The sequence below is a fragment of the Lagenorhynchus albirostris genome, chromosome 4 (assembly GCF_949774975.1).
Source record: "Lagenorhynchus albirostris chromosome 4, mLagAlb1.1, whole genome shotgun sequence".
NCBI lineage: Eukaryota > Metazoa > Chordata > Mammalia > Artiodactyla > Delphinidae > Lagenorhynchus > Lagenorhynchus albirostris.
This window is the reverse complement of record NC_083098.1, coordinates 12,436,675-12,454,362: the sequence shown is the minus strand read 5'-3', so window position 1 is coordinate 12,454,362 and position 17,688 is coordinate 12,436,675. Positions and strand designations below refer to the sequence as shown.

General features: G+C 33.8%; 1 protein-coding gene across 2 annotated transcripts in view; it reads right to left on the bottom strand.

Annotated features, from left to right (window-relative positions):
• Positions 1–17,688, bottom strand: part of GRID2 (glutamate ionotropic receptor delta type subunit 2) — a 1,331,651-nt gene that overhangs the window by 636,295 nt on the left and 677,668 nt on the right. The window lies entirely within an intron of this gene.

Sequence of the window (17,688 nt, the reverse complement as noted above, 5' to 3'; positions counted from 1 at the left end):
TGTAAAGAGGGTAAAATAGCATGAATCTTTCAGGATGATTGTGTGGATGAGAGATAATTCAGTGTCTGTTACTTGTCTCTCGAGTGATAGGCATCCAATTAGAGTGATAGCTATACTTTTATAATTTTCAGTGTATCATTCAGGGAAAAGGTAATTCTTTACTGAGTATATAATACAAGGTTTTAAGAAAAGAGACAATATGCAAACTGGTAAATAAATGAAGGGGGAGATGAAGAGTCTGAGGAAGGAATTTCTAGCCACAGAAAACAGAGCCATTCTGGTATCTAAAACTTTGATGACACTTGTCTCTCCTATTAAACTGGAGAAATGAAAATGTTTTTGTTCTTTTCCTTGTTTATCAGAAAACTCATGGGATTTCTCTGGCAGTCCAGTGGCTAAGACTTCGCCTTCCAGTGCAGGGGGTGTGGGTTCAATCCCTGGTCAGGGAGTTAAGATCCCACATGCCTCGAAGCCAAAAACCAAAACATAAAACAGAAGCAATATTGTAACAAATTCAGTAAAGACTTTAAAATGGTCCACATCAGAAAAAAAAATCTTAAAAAAAAAATGAAAAAAGAAAACATGGTGAAATCAAAAGGGAAAACTCATGGTGTACATTTCAGAAACTATCTCATTCTGGTTTCCAACTGAAGAATTTCTAATCTCTACTATACGGTTTATGATCTCTGTTTTAATTTCATTTTAACTATTCTGTGTATGCATATACTCTTACTTCAAAACTTATTTAAAACTAAAAAAATATAAATTATAAGTAGACATAAAGATGTCACATATATAGAAAAAAAGAGTTCAGAAGTGATATCTCAGAATGCCAATCTCTGAAGTCAAGAGTTTAGAAATAAAATCAAAAGTAAATTTAGAAAGAGTCAAGGCAAAATTAATTCCATTTGAGAAGATAAGACAACATAATTGTTCCAGTATTAATTCTCGATTTGATGCATTCTAGATATAACATTCTCAGGATTCAAACTTTATTATAGATTGCACATAATTCTTGAAAAATTTGAAAGAAAATTTAGACGATAAGTACCTCCATGTGATAAATTGGCCAGTTAATGAAAGCTGACAAAATGAAAGTTTAGAAGTACTATACTAGTGACACACATATAAATATCAAATAAATTTATTATGATTAATGTTAAGCCAACCAACACATACAAAATAAATTAATAATTACTAGGGACATAATTTTCAAGCATGAGTGAGGTAATATGATTTCAAATAATTGTGAAAGATAGCATCAGGGATCAATGCTTCTTAGACCATAACAGATTGCAGGTGAAGTTTCAGTAAAAATCACACATAGAACCTATTCATGTTCATGAATTCAACATTTACAGGAAGCAATACAGATTTATAGTTATACTTTCAATGAATTTATGCAAAAACGCTGGTCAAAAGTTTGTTTCACTACAGAGGTAAACAAGACTATTGCTTGTTTATATAAGCAAGTAGAAATTCACTTTTTCAAAAAGATTTTGCTTAAAAACTTGGCTCATTTAGCATTTAATATCAAAATAAGTGCCTTAAGGTACACACAGCTGAACTCAATCTTTAGATCACAATAATTTAAAGTGATCAAATGAATGTAATATTTTATATAAATTAACCACAAAAGTTATAGTTATAAATAGAGAGGTTTGATATGAAAAAATCAGTTTCAGTATTATATTCTGTCACATATAACAATACATGAAAATTATCTATTTTAATCTTCAGATTTAGAAAGATAAACTCTGAAGAGTCATATATTAATCATTCTTTAACAGACAAATTTGCTTTAGTATATTATTTGTGATTTACTCCTATCAACTATGTTAGTTCTATTAACCTCTGTTAGTGAGAACACAAATTAAGCAAATACTAAAAACAATTATATAAGCAAAATGTGTTATTTTAAGATTATTTGCTATTTGGTATTATCCATCCTGCTACACATACTAGCAAGAATAACTGAATTTTCCCTATAAAATCAAAGTAAGAATCATCAAATTTGCAATCAGAAAACCATATAATATTAGATCTGAAAGGTAATTTAGAGATCATGTAGTCCAGAATGGAAAATCAGCTTTAACTGCAATGCCAACCGTGACTGTCAGTATGTTCGCATCCTAGAACACTGTTTGGAGAAGGATTCGGAGACTCAAAAAGAGTAGCAAAATCATCGTGTTAGATTCCTCATAGGAAGAGACTGGGAGAGTAGTAGCCTGCAAGTCATAGACATGCATCCCTCTTATAGTGCCTCCAACCTTCAATGGTTTACAGTTGTTAAGAACACATACACACACCCCACTTCAAAAAAAAAAAAAAGAAGCAGGTCTCTAACTCATTGTTCAATAGCCTTTTCACCATAGCAAGCAAGGGATATTTAACAAACTTAAATTTTTACATGGCAAAGAAAAGACAGAGCTGTCCATCGGGGAAAGCTCAATGGAGATTGCCTATCCTCATGTTTGTAAAAAGCAGTAGTCCCAATATAGAGAGAAAAAAAAAGAGCTCACACATCTAAAATAGACTGGTACTTGTTGACAGTTGGACACATTAAGAATAGGTCTGGAAGGCAACCTGTCAGAGCTATATATGATGCCCATTTTGTCCATTTTACCAATATAAAATGTTGGTTGAAGCAGAGAAGATAACAAATTTATTTCCTCTGGGCATCGACCCTTCCTAGGGCCCTATATAAAAGTTAGTATAAAAAAAGAGACTCATGACAGCAGAAGACAGATTTGAGAAAATAAAGGGCTATACCAAGAACAGAAGCAAAGCTTAGTGAAGCAGTCTATCTTCTAGTATAAGAATTCCATGTCTTGACTGTTAGAGGACTGCAATATTTAGAGTTTTAGTTACATACAATGCACACATTAATTCATTACATACAGGGTGGAAACTGAATTTGAAATATCAGCATGTTTATGTGTGTATCCACCACTGTTTTATTAGAAGAATCCAAGCCAAGGATTTCTCAATGGCATGCTGCTTTCCCACTGATTACTTCAAGCCCTGTGATTTACTTAAATTATGCATGCATGTACTCACACACCTCCGAACATATAGAGGATACTGAACAGCTTGCTGGTTTTGTGACTTCAGCTGTCTGAAACTGTAACACTATCAAAGATGTTTGTAGCCTGCATTAATTGCTGAAAGCATACCTTTTTTCTTTATCTTTTCTTTCTTTCCTCCCTCCCTCCTTTCCTTCCTTCCCTCCTTCCTTCTCTCCCTCCCTCTCTCCCTTCCTTCTTTCTTCCTTGTTTTCCTTCTTTCTCTTCTTCCTTTTTTTGCTTTCTTTTTTTCTTTCTTTCTAATAGCAACTGCAATTAGCAACACTTTCACCCTTTTCTGTCATTCGGCAGTTATGGAAATGAAGTTCTCTGTCTAAATATATAAATTTAAGTTAAATGATGTTCATGTGCACTATTTTTTCATTTCTGAAGCTAATCAGTTTGTCTTATTTTTTTATTAAGTAAAATAAGATTAAAATAAAATCTATCAAGGGTTTTGAAACTGATTATATGTTATTCAATATTCAATGAGAACTCAGTAAATAATTTTGGATAGCACCATCCTTCTTGAATACACTTATCCCCTATGATATTTCTTCTGACTTATTTATATTGACCAATTTGTCCTGATATAACATCTTCTAATGATTTTAAGTCACATCAGGACTTTTGCACATTCAATTCATAGACTTATTCTTCAACACTTAATTATCAACTTTCAACGATGGGCTAGGAACTTCTTTGGAGACTAGATAATATATATGGCAGGTTCTATCCTCAAAGAGCTCCCAATCTACTTACCATATTGTTTCCAAAATCTCCCTTGCAACAGAATTCAAAGTAGAGATTTAACACAGATGACTAACTTCACTCCTAGAGGTTCTACTGGTAGTCATGTATTTGCATTATGATATGTTATCTGAGTAGTTGTGATGTGTACCCCTTTCTGGTACACATTAAATCTAGTGGATTGTAACTGCAATGCTCTTTGAGGTGACTGTTGTAGAACATCTAATATTCGTTGACTTTCCTTTACTTTTTCCCAATAATATTGTTGAAAATATAACCATAACTGGAGAGCAGAACTTCCCTATTTTTCTAATTTTCTTAGTTTGTGAGTGGGGATGAGGTATAGGGAAAGAGGATACACAGAGTTAATAAGAATAAAAGTATCTCAAAAAGTGACCCTTATCTTCTTTCTATTTACAATAATAAACTAAGAAGATTTCATTCTTTCATGTTTCTCCGACTCAGACGTAACATATAATATTTACACAATTCAACAAAAAGAATAAAATACCTAGGAATAAACCTACCTAAGGAGGCAAAACAACTGTATGCAGAAAACTATAAGATACTGGTGAAAGAAATCAAAGATGACACAAACACATGGAGAGATATACCATGTTCTTAGATTGGAAGAATCAATATTGTGAAAATGACTATACTACCCAAAGGAAACTACAGATTCAATGCAAACCCTATCAAATTACCAATGGCATTCTTCACAGAACTGGAACCAAAAATCTTAAAATTTGTATGGAGACACAAAAGACTCCAAACAGCAAAGCAATCTTGAGAAAGAAAAATGGAGGTGGAGGAATCAGGCTCCCTGACTTCAGACTATACTACAAAGCTACAGTAATCAAGACAATATGGTACTGGCACAAAAACAGAAATATAGATCAATGGAACAGCATAGAAAGCCCAGAGATAAACCCAAGCACACATGGTCACCTAATCTATGACAAAGGAGGCAAAAATACACAATGGAGAAAAGAGAGCCTCTTCAATAAGTTGTGCTAGGAAAACTGGATAGCTACCTGTAAAAGAATAAAATTAGAACACTCCCTAACACCATACAAGAAAATAAACTCAAAATGGATTAAAGACCTAAATGTAAGGCCTGACACTATAAAACTCTTAGAGGAAAACATAGGAAAAACACTCTTTGACATAAACCTCAGCAAGATCTTTTTTGGGCCACCTCCTACAGTAATGAAAATAAAAACAAAAATGAACAAATGGGACCTAATTAGACTTAAAAGCTTTTGCACAGCAAAGGAGACCATAAACAAGATGAAAAGACAACTCTCAAAATGGGAGAAAATATTTTCAAATGAAGCAGTTGACAAAGGATTAATCTCCAAAATATACAAACAGCTCATACAGCTCATGCAGCTCAATATCAAAAAAAAAAAAACCCAATCAAAAAATGGGTGGAAGACCTAAATAGACATTTCTCTAAAGAAGACATACAGATGGCTACAAACACATGAAAAGATGCTCAACATCACTAATTATTAGAGAAATGCAAATTACAATGAGGTATCACCTCACAGTGGTCAGAATGGCCATCATCAAAAAATCTACAAACAGTAATTGCTGGAGAGGGTGTGGAGAAAAAGGAACCCTCCTACACTGTTGCTGGGAATGTAAATTAATACAGCCACTATGGAAAGCAGTATGGAAGTTCCTTAAAAAACTAAAAATAGAACTACCATATGACCCAGCAATGCCACTACTGGGCATATACCCTAAGAAAACTATAATTCAAAAAGATACATGCACCCCAATGTTCACTGCAGTACTATTTACAATAGCCAGGACATGGAAGCAACCGAAATGTCCATCAACAGAGGAATGGATAAAGAAGATGTGGCACATATATACCATGGAATATTACTCAGCTATAAAAAGGAAGGAAACTGGGTCATTTGTAGAGGCGTGGGTGGACTGTCATACAGAGACAAGTCAGAAAGAGAGAAACAAATATCATATATTAACGCATATATGTGGAATCTAGAAAAATGTTATAGATGATCTTATTTGCAAAGGAAAAATAGAGACACAGACGTAGAAAACAAATGTATGGATACCAAGGGGGAAGGAGGGAATGGGAGGAACTGGTAGATTGGGATTGACACATATACACTATTGATACTATGTATAAGATAGACAACTAATGAGAATATACTGTATAGCACAGGGAGCTCTACTTAATGCACTGTGGTGACCTAAATGGGAAGGAAATCCAAAAAAGAGGGGATATATGTATATGTATAGCTGATTCATTTTGCTGTACAGTAGAACCTAACACAACATTGTAAAGAAACTCTACTCCAATAAAAATTAATTAAAAAATAAAATGTATGCAGTTTCTCAGGTATGTTTTATAATATCTGAAATCAGGACATATTTCATAATTGATCAATACATTTAATATGATGGATTATTTTTCTTGAAAAATCATTAATCAATATTGAATTTTATAATAAGTAAGCTCTTATAGATGAGAAAATAATGTAAGCTTCCATGGCAGATAAGCAAGATTTGTACTCTTTCTACAAGAGCTGAATTTAACTTTTTTCTCTATTTCATTCATTAATGAATCACAAGCATAGTATTTATAATTGCTTATTTCCTTTTTCATCTACCAAAACACACCTGACCTTTGCTTTTATAGTTGTAAGAGTATAGTAACACACACCAGTTTCAGCCTGTCCAGATATTCAGCATTCTTCGTAAATTACGATTTTCAGCAACCATCTGAGACTTTTGGGAATACTGACTTTTGGGAATATTTTGCTTAATATCACGTGTAGAAAGGCCTTCTTCCCACAGCCTATGGACTTATAAAATGATAAGTTTATCTAAATTTAGCTAGAGTACAGAGACCACGATGGAGAGTGGTATAAGATGAGAATGGAAGGATAGGCAACATATTAAAGGTGGGATTAATTTGACATATGATTAATGTAGTTTGCTAAAAGTACAATTATTTGAAACAGATTCTTCTAAGTAAAGATCGTCTTTATATATATAGTGTTACAAGGTCCAATTTAATCATAATTATCTACTTAGGAAGTGAGAATATGGAAAAATTCATTTAATTATAATTAAAAAGCATTAAGACAATTTTTTCTTACAAAGAATATAAATGGCTAAAATGGTTGATTACCAGTCATCAAATGAACTCAGCTGAACAATTTTCAGTCAACTATTTTTTCAGTCATCTATTGCCATCACGAACCTTTAGTTATAATTCATAATCTAAGCCTGAGATGCACTAAACATTTAACCTAGGACCTCCTATAAGTCATTTTATTTTTCCATTTACTGTTCATAACAGCCCTGTATAGAAGAGTTTTATTTTTCTCATTTTGAAGTAAATAAACTGACTCAGTTTGAATGTATGAAGTTAAATACATGGTCCAAATTCATACCATTAGTAAATGGCAGAGCTGGGATTCAGACCTGGCACAGACTTCAATGCCTGGGCCATAAGAAGTAGCAAATAGCTGTTTTTAAAGGTAAAGGCCCATATAAATAACTGGAAGACACGTAACTCTGTCTTACTACAAGATTCAGAAAATGTCAGCCTCCCAGATGTAAAAGAGAAAGTATAATGATTTTGATACCATTCTCTTTTCTTTTTTCCTTTTGGATTTGGGATTAGGGCATTGCCTCTATACTTTCAGCTCCAAATATGTAGATTATATACACAATGTTTGGCCAAGGATGAGAAAAGCTACTGAGAAGCAACAATGAAATATTAAGTATAATTCCAGTCAAGCCCTACAGTGGTTTTACCAACAATGATGTGATAAAAATGATAAAAAATATTGACTAAATATTACTTTATCTATGTATATATGTTTGGAACTTACAAAATGTTTTAATATTCATTTTACTATTTTATCGATATGATTATATTGAATAAATTCCTATCCTCATTTACTGAACACTAAATTGAGTCTTATTCTTACGTTTTCAGTAAGTAGTGGAGACAAGGCTGGAACCTGGATTTTATGATATTAATGTGTACTTTACAACCTTTGAATTATGTATTTCCATAGCCTCCTATTTTATAAAAATTCAGATTAGTCCCCTCTCCTTTTAATGTTAGTTTGGTAATTATGCAATGAACACACATGTTTATGTACATATACATCTATACGTTGCATATGTCAATTGTATACACTATACCAGGCAAGTGTCAGGTACTCAGGATGAAAGGGTCAAAAATAGGTAAGTGTATAATGGGAGAGACATAAGATGTTCACATGAATGTATAATGATGTGGTAAGTAGCGGTTAGGTCAAAAGGAGTCATTAGTCTATAGTAGCTCAAAAGCATTTTTCCTAGACTATGAGTTGGGAATATGAAGAATAAGTAGTGAAAAGGAGTTACCTTGATGAAAAGGGGTGAAGAAAATATTTCCAACTAGAAGAAATATAATGTGGTAGATGCTTTCTGCCACAGAAAGATGCTGTGGTAGAAAGACCATGTATTACCTAAGAGGCAGAAAGAAGAAGCAGGTAGCTAGAGACCACGTGGACCACAGAGACCACGATGGAGAGTGGTATAAGATGAGGATGGAAGGATAGGCAACAAACGTGACCTTTGAATGGGTTTGTCTTTTTGTCATTAATCTGAAGGAAAGTGTCACATATTTTCAGTATCAGCCTTTTATCTGTTATTTATATGTTAAAATACCTCGCTTTACTCTTCCTGTATTTTAAATTTATGTACAGTTTAGAAGATTTAAGATTATTATACAATCAAATTGGTCAATCTTTGACTTTTGGGAATATTTTGCTTAAAATCACGTGTAGAAAGGCCTTCTTCCCACAGCCTATGGACTTATAAAATGATAAATTTATCTAAAACAACATTTTCACCACCCTATACCCTATGACTGATCATCAGCTGACAGAAGTTAGGACTCCCGGAAAGATAGCTATAGGACTTTCAGAAACTACATGAGTGCAGAATGTTATATTTAGTTTATACAGGTAAAATTTGATCTTTGTCTGCATAATCCCAGCTAACAAAGAGTGAGGATTAAACACAATTGTGACAAGAATAATAATCCATATTATACTATATGTCTGTCTTTGAAACTTTTTCCATCATTTTACATTCTAGTTATTAAAATTATTATTCTTTTATAATATGGCACATCTTGGATTTAGAACTGATTCTTTCAAGACAAGTGACAGAATATTAATATACTCCAGCAAATTATTAAAAGAATAAGAAGATCTTGGTAAAAAATATGATGAACTACGTGTTCAGTCCAATCTATATCACCACTAACCCAATTACTAAAACTATCTCCAAGCTGGTGTGATTTCATAGCCTTCAGCTTAACCTTTCTCCAATCATCCACATTGTAAACAAGCATTATCTATTTTTTCTAGATCTCACTAAGTCATTTCTGTGTCTTAAAGGCCATCAATAAAAGACTGAGGAACTATTACAGACTGGAGGAACTAAGGAGAAATGACAACTAAATGCAATATGGGATCCTGAATAAAATTCTAGAACAGAAAAAAGTTATTAAGGAAATTGATGAATTTTGAGTAAGGTCTGTAGCTCACTCAGTAATATTGCATTAGTGTTAACTGCCTGTTCTTGATAATTGTACTATGGCTAGGTAAGACATTAATATCAGGGGAAGGGGGTGAGAAATGCAAAGGAACTCTTTGCACTATTTTTGCAATTTTTCTATAAATCTAAAACTACTTGAAAATTAAAAAGTTAAACACAGATAAAACAGCCAGTGACTTCCAACTTCTTTAAGGAAAGCTTAAGCTCTTGGCATGGTGTACAAAGCCCTTCAAGATCTGGCCCTAGTTACAGTTGCATGTTTACCTCTATCTCCTGCTCTTTGCCATCACATCTGCCTGCCATTCCACACATTCTCCTACTGCCATGCTATTTATACTATGATTTCTTTATTTTTCCAGCAGTCTAGGAGCCTATACAAATAATTTTTTTGACATATTAACAATACTGAGTCTTCTGATTTATTACCATGGTATATATCTTCATTTAATTCAAATTTTTTATAAGCAATATTTTGTAGTATTCAGTAAATAGGTCTTCCTTTCCTTTGACATATTGGCTGCTAAGTATTTTTTATATATTCTATTGTAAATGAAACTGTACTTCAATAAAAATACTTATTACCTAGACAGAAAAATAAACTTTTAAATTTTAATTTAATTTTTCATGTCTAGAGTACAGAAATACATCAGATTGCTGCATACTGATTTTGCATTACAGAATCGTATTAAACTCACTTATTAGTTTTAGTTTCCTTTTTTTGTAGATTCAGATAGTGATGTAATCTTCAAATAAAAGGCATTTGTACTTCTTCCTTTCTAATCTGTGTACCTTTTTATTTCCTTTTTATGCCTATTGCACTGGCTAGTACCAGTACAATGTTGAATATACATGGTAAGAACAGCCACTTTTTCCTTGTTCATGATCTTAGGAGAAAAACATTTGGTCTTTGATAATTAAATATGATGCAAACTGTAAGATTTTTTTGACCATGATCTCTCTGAAGCTGAGGAAGTTCCCTTTTATTACTAGCTTGCTGAGAGTTTTTATCAGCAATGGATGTTATATTCTGTCAAAAGCTTTTTCTGCATCCATTGAGATAATTACATTTTTCTCCTTAGTCTCTTAATATGGATAAGTACATTGACTGATTTCTGAATGTTAAACCAGCTCTGCAAGGATAATGTTGGCCTCAGTAAATTAGTTGGAATGTAGTAACACCTATTTAGTTTCTGGAAGAATCTGTGTTTAGTGTTATTTCTTCTTTAATGTTTGGTAGAACTCAAGAGAAAAACTTTCTGGAAGTGGAGTTTTGTTTTCAAGAAAGTTTTTAAACTGTAAAATCTATTTTTAAAACAGATATGGGGATGTTCAGCTTATTTACTTCCTTTTGAGTGAGCCTCGGTAGTCTGTGTCGTTTAAGGAATTTGCGCTTTTCATCTAAGTTGTCAAATTTATTGGCATAAAGGTGTTCATAATATTATAATGCAATCCTTTTAATATCTACAGAATCTGTAGTGATGCTGCCTTTCTCACTCATGATATTGTAATTTGTATCATCTTTCTTTTGTTCCTGATCAGTCTGGCTAGAGAATTATTTATTTTTTTTTACAAGGTTCTCAAGTGTTGCTTTCTTTTTTTTTTTTGAATTTCTGAATTTTATTTATTTATTTTTTTATACAGCAGGTTCTTATAGCTATCCATTTTATACATATTGGTGTATATGTGTCAATCCCAGACTTCAATTCATCAAAACACCACCCCCGTGCAACTTTTCCCCCTTAGTGTCCATACGTTTGTTCTCTATGTCTGTGTCTCAATTTCTGCCCTGCAAAATGGTTCATCTGTACCATTTTTCTAGGTTTCACATATATGTGTTAATATATGATATTTGTTTTTCTCTTTCTGACTTACTACACTCTGTATGACAGTCTCTAGATTCATCCACAACTCTACAAATGACCCAGTTTCGTTCCTTTTTATGGCTGAGTAATATTCCATGGTATATATGTACCACATCTTCTTTATCCATTCATCTGTTGATGGGCATTTAGGTTGCTTCCATGACCTGGCTATTGTAAATAGTGCTGCAGTGAACATTGGGGTGCATGTGTCTTTTTGAATTATGGTTTTTGCTGGGTATATTCCCAGTAGTGGGATTGCTAGGTCATATGGCAATTCTATTTTTAGTTTTTTAAGGAACCTCCATACTGTTCTCCATAGTGGCTGTATCAATTTACATTCCCACCAACAGTGCAAGAGGGTTCCCTTTTCTCCACATCCTCTCCAGCATTTGTTGTTTGTAGATTTTCTGATGATGCCCACTCTAACTGGTGTGAGGTGATACCTCATTGTAGTTTTGATTTGCATTTCTCTAATAATTAGTGATGTTGAGCAGCTTTTCATGTGCTTCTTGGCCATCTGTATGTCTTCTTTGGAGAAATGTCTATTTAGGTTTTCTGCCCATTTTTTTATTGGGTGGTTTGTTTTTGTAATATTGAGCTGCATGAGCTGTTTATATATTTTGGAGATAACTCTTTTGTCTGTTGATTCATTTGCAAATATTTTCTCCCATTCTGAGGGCTCTCTTTTCATCTTGTTTATGGTCTCCTTTGCTGTGCAAAAGCTTTTAAGTTTCATTAGGTCTCATTTGTTTATTTTTGGTTTTATTTCCATTACTCAAGGAGGTGGATCAAAAAAGATCTTGCTGTGATTTATGTCAGAGTGATTTTCCTATGTTTTCCTCAAAGAGTTTTATAGTGTCCGGTCTTACATTTAGGTCTCTAATCCATTTTGAGTTTATTTTTGTGTATAGTGTTAGGGAGTGTTCTAATTTCATTCTTTTACATGTAGCTGTCCAGTTTTCCCAGCACTACTTGTTGAAGAGACTGTCTTTTCTCCATTGTATATCCTTGCCTCCTTTGTCATAAATTAGTTGACCATAGGTGAGTGGGTTTATCTCTGGGCTTTCTACCCTGTTCCATTGATCTATATTTCTGTTTTTGTGCCAGTACCATATTGTCTTCATTACTGTAGCTTTGTGGTATAGTCTGTAGTCAGGGAGTCTGATTCCTCCAGCTCCTTTTTTTCCCTCAAGACTGCTTTGGCTATTCGGGGTCTTTTGTGTCTCCATACAAATTTTAAGATTTTTTGTTCTAGTTCTGTAAAAAATTCCACTGGTAGTTTGATAGGATTGCATTGAATCTGTAGATTGCTTTGGGTAGTATAGTTATCTTCACAATACTGATTCTTCTAATCCAAGAGCATGGTATATCTCTCCATCTGTTGGTATCATCTTTAATTTCTTTCAACAGTGTCTTATACTTTTCTGCATGCAGGTCTTTTGTCTCCCTAGTTAGGTTTATTCCTAGGTATTTTATTCTTTTTGTTGCAATGCTAAATGGGAGTGTTTCCATAAGTTCTCCTTCAGATTTTTCATCATTATTGTATAGGAATGCAAGAAATTTCTGTGCATTAATTTTGTATCCTGCTACCTTACCAAATTCATTGATTAGTTCTAGTAGTTTTCTGATGGCATCTTTAGGATTCTCTATGCATAATATCATGTCATCTGCGAACAGTGACAGTTCTACTTCTTCTTTTCCAATTTGTATTCCTTTTATTTCTTTTTCTTCTCTGATTGCCATGGCTAGGACTTCCAAAACTATGTTGAATAATAGTGGTGAGAGTGGATATCCTTGTCTTGTTCCTGATCTTAGAGGAAATGCTTTCAGTTTTTCACCATTGAAAATGATGTTTGCTGTGGGTTTGTCGTATATGGCCTTTATTATGTTGAGGCAGCTTCCCTCTATGACCACCTTCTGGAGAGTTTTTATCATAAATCGGTGTTGAATTTTGTCAAAAGATTTTTCTGCATCTATTGAGATGATCAAATGGTTTTTATTCTTCAATTTGTTAATATGGTGTATCACATTGATTGATTGCATATATTGAACAATTCTTGCATCCCTGGGATAACCATTTGATCATGGTTAACCACATGGTCCTTTTAATGTGCTGTTGGATTCCGTTTGCTAGTATTTTGTTGAGGATTTCTGCATCTATATTCATCAGTGATATTGGTCTGTAATTTTCCTTTTTTGTACTATCTTTGTCTGGTTTGGGTATCAGGGTGATGGTGGCCTCACAGAATGAGTTTGGGAGTGTTCCTTCCTCTACAATGTTTTGGAAGAGTTTGAGAAGGATGGGTGTTAGCTCTTCTCTAAATGTTTGATAGAATTCACCTGTGAAGCATCTGGTGCTGGACTTTTGTTTGCTGGAAGATTTTTAATCACAGTTTCAATTTCATTACTTGTGATTGGTCTGTTCATATTTTCCATTTCTTCCTGGTTCTGTCTTGGAAGGTTATACCTTTCTAAGAATTGGTCCATCTCTTCCAGGTGGTCCATTTTATTGGCATAGAGTTGCTTGTAGTAGTCTCTTAGGATGCTTTGTATTTCTGTGGTGTCTGTTGTAACTTCTCCTTTTTCATTTCTAATTTTATTGATTTGAGTCCTCTCCCTCTTTTTCTTGATGAGTTTGGATAATGCTTTATCAATTTTGTTTATCTTCTCAAAGACCCAGCTTTTAGTTTTATTGATCTTTGCTATTGTTTTCTTTGTTTCTATTTCATTTATTTCTGCTCTGATCTTTATGATTTCTTTCCTTCTGATAACTTTGGGCTGTGTTTGTTCTTCTTTCTCTAGTTCCTTTAGGTGTAAGGTTAGATTGTTTATTTAAGATTTTTCTTGTTTTTTTGAGGTAGGCTTGTATTGCTATAAACTTCCCTCTTACAACTCTTTTTGCTGCATCCCATAGGTTTTGGATTGTCGTGCTTTCATTGGCATTTGTCTCTAGGTATTTTTTGATTTCCTCTTTGATTTCTTCAGTGATCTCTTCGTTATTTAGTAACATATTGGTTAGCCTCCATGTGTCTGTGTTTTTTACGTTTTATTCCCTGTAATTGATTTCTAATCTCATAGTGCTGTGGTCAGAAAAGATGCTTGATATGATTTCAATTTGCTTATATTTACTGAGGCTTGATTTGTGACCCAAGATGTGATTTATCCTGGAGAACATTCTGTGTGCACTGGACAGAAAGTGTAATCTGCTGGTTTTGGATGTAATGTCCTATAAATATCAATTAAATCTATCTGATCTACTGTGTTATTTAATGCTTGTATTTCTTTATTAATTTTCTGTTTGGATGACCTCTCTGTTGGTGTAAGTGAGGTGTTAAAATCCCCCACTACTATTGTTACTGTTGATTTCCTCTTTTATAGCTGTTAGTGGTTGCCTTATGTACTGTGGTACTCCTATGTTGGGTGCATATATATTTATAATTGTTATATCTTCCACTTGGGTTGATCTCTTGATCATTATGTAGTGTCCATCCTTGTCTTTTGTAATATTATTTTAAAGTCTATTTTATGTGTTATGAGTATTGTTACTCCAGCTTTCTTTTGATTTCCATTTGCATGGAATATCTTTTTCCATCCCCTCACTTTCAGTCTGTATGTGTCCCTAGGTCTGAAGGGGGTCTCTTGTAGACAGCATATATATGGGTCTTGTTTTTGTATCCATTCAGCAATCCTGTGTCTTTTGGTTGGAGCATCTAGTCCATTCATATTTAAGGTACTTATCGATATGTGTGTTCCTATTACCATTTTCTTAATTGTTTTGGGTTTGTTTTTGAAGGTACTTTTCTTCTCTTGTGTTTCCCACTTAGAGAAGTTCCTTTAGCATTTGTTGTAGAGCTGGTTTCGTGGTGTTGGATTCTCTTAGCTTTTCCTTGTGTGTAAAGCTTTTGATTCTCCATCGAATCTGAATGAGATCCTTGCATGGTAGAGTAATCTTGACTGTAGGTTCTTCCCTTTCATCACTTTAAATATGTCATGCCACTCCCTTCTGGTTTATAGAGTTTCTGCTGAGAAATCAGCTGTTAACCTTATGGGAGTTCCCTTTTATGTTATTTGTCATTTTTCCTTTGCTGCTTTCAATAATTCTTCTTTGTCTTGAATTTTTGCCAATTTGTTTACTACGTGTCTCAGCATGTTTCTCCTTGAGTTTATACTGAATGGCACTCTCTGCACTTCCTGGACTTGGGTGGCTATTTCCTTTCCCATGTTAGGGAAGTTTTCGACTATAATCTCTTCAAATATTTTCTCAGGTCCTTTCTCTCTCTCTTCTCCTTCTGGGACGCCTATAATGTGAATGTAGTTACATTTAATGTTGTCCCAGAGGTCTCTTAGGCTGTCTTCATGTCTTTTCATTCTTTTTTCTTTATTCTGTTCGGCAGCAGTGAATTCCACCATTCTGTATTCCAGATCACTTATTCATTCTTCTGCCTCAGTTATTCTGCTCTTGAATCCTTCTACTGTAGTTTTCATTTCATTTATTGTATTGTTCATCTCTGTTTGTTCTTTAATCCTTCTAGGTCTTTGTTAAACATTTCTTGCATCTGCTCGATCTTTGTCTCCATTCTTTTTCCGAGGTCCTGGATCATCTTCACTATCATTAATCTGAATTCTTTTTTCTGGAAGGTTCCCTATCTCCACTTCATTTAGTTGTTTTTCTGGGGTTTCAGCTTGCTCCTTCATCTGGTACATATAGCCCTCTGCCTTTTCATCTTGTCTATCTTTCTGTGAATGGGTTTTGTGTTCCACCGGCTGCAGGACTGTAGTTCTTCTTGCTTCTGCTGTCTGCCCTCTGGTGGATTAGGCTATCTAAGAGGCTTGTGCAAGTTTCCTGATGGGAGGGACTGGTTGAGGACTATTACTTTTATTAATTTTCTTAAATAGCTTTTGGTTTTGTTGATTTTTCCTGTTGCTTTTTTGTTGTTGTTTTCTATATCATTGATTTCCACTCTGATGTTTATAATTTCCTTTTTTTCTGCTTAATTTGAGTTTAGTTTGCTCTTCTTTTTCTAGGGTAGAATCTGTGATCACAAATTTTAGACCTTTCTTTTGTTCTAATATAGATATTTAGTTCTTTACATTTTTTTTAATGTACTGCTTTAGTCTAAACTTTTTCTGCTAAATTTCCCCTATTATTCATTTATGTTATTCACTTTTCCTGTTCGCATATTAAGTACAGTTACTTTTGTTGTTTCTTTCTGACAGTTCCAACATCTGGGGTAATTACCTACTTGTGTGCCAGTCTTCTAGATTAGACACTGTCTTCTCCAATGTTTGTTTGAAACCCAGTTCCTAGAATCTTGTAAATTCAATCATAGTTTGTTAATTACATTTAGACAGAGTTTAAGGATTAGAAAGAGTGCACTGTTTTGACTATCCCTAGGAATAATTTTATTCCTTTTACTAATATTTTATTCCTTGACAGCAATGACATTCAGGCATACTAATTGTATGAATAAAAAATAAATCACTCCTCTTAAGGGAACTTTCTTATAAGGCCCCTAGGCCCTGTATAAGCTCACACCTGGTCACAACTCTGAACCTAACCCTATTACATTCAGCCTTGCTCATTCTACTTTAGCCACACAGGGCTTTTTTTCTCTTTAGTGCAGCCTCTTTTCACTCTGTTTCTTTTGCCTGGGTGCTTTTTACTCATATATTCTTTCATCTTATTCCCTCATGCTAAGCCTATGCTATTGCAGCCTCTCTTTCAATAGCATCCCTGTTACTCTCTATCTCATGACTCTAATTTTTCCTTAACATTTTTCCTTAACATTTCTATATTTTCAGTCTTTCTTCCCAAGAAAATATAAGCTACAACAGAGCAGGAGCTTTGTCTCCTTTGCACAAAACCTAGAACAAAGATTAGTCTACATAGGCATTGAATGAATTGCATGAATAAATTGCATGAATGAATAATTGAATGAATGGTATAGTTGCAGTCTGATCTCCAAAGTGGATACAAAATAAGGTAGCTTACTTACATTACAAATTACACTACTACTTTTAGTCTTCGTAGCACATTAATGTTACTCAAAGTCTGACTGTTTCATGGAAACAGTCTACTCTTGCTGATAAAGAAGAATCCTAAATGGAGTTGACAAAAGTAGCAGGGGAAAAGTGAGAAGAAGTTGTCCTTCATAACAAAGGTGTTGTTTAGCATTCCCTACATGCACTATTTAGAAACATCAATATTCCTTTGTAATAGGACTAGCATAAATAAGTTCCATGAAAGCAGAGATGTGCCTTTTTTTTTTTTTTACTCAGATGTTCTTGGCATATAGGGAATCTCAGTAAATATTTACCTCAGTAAATACTTCTTAAAAGCATGAATACAATATAATATGTAATAGATTAGAACATTTAATATGTCTTTAAAAACAATATTCTCC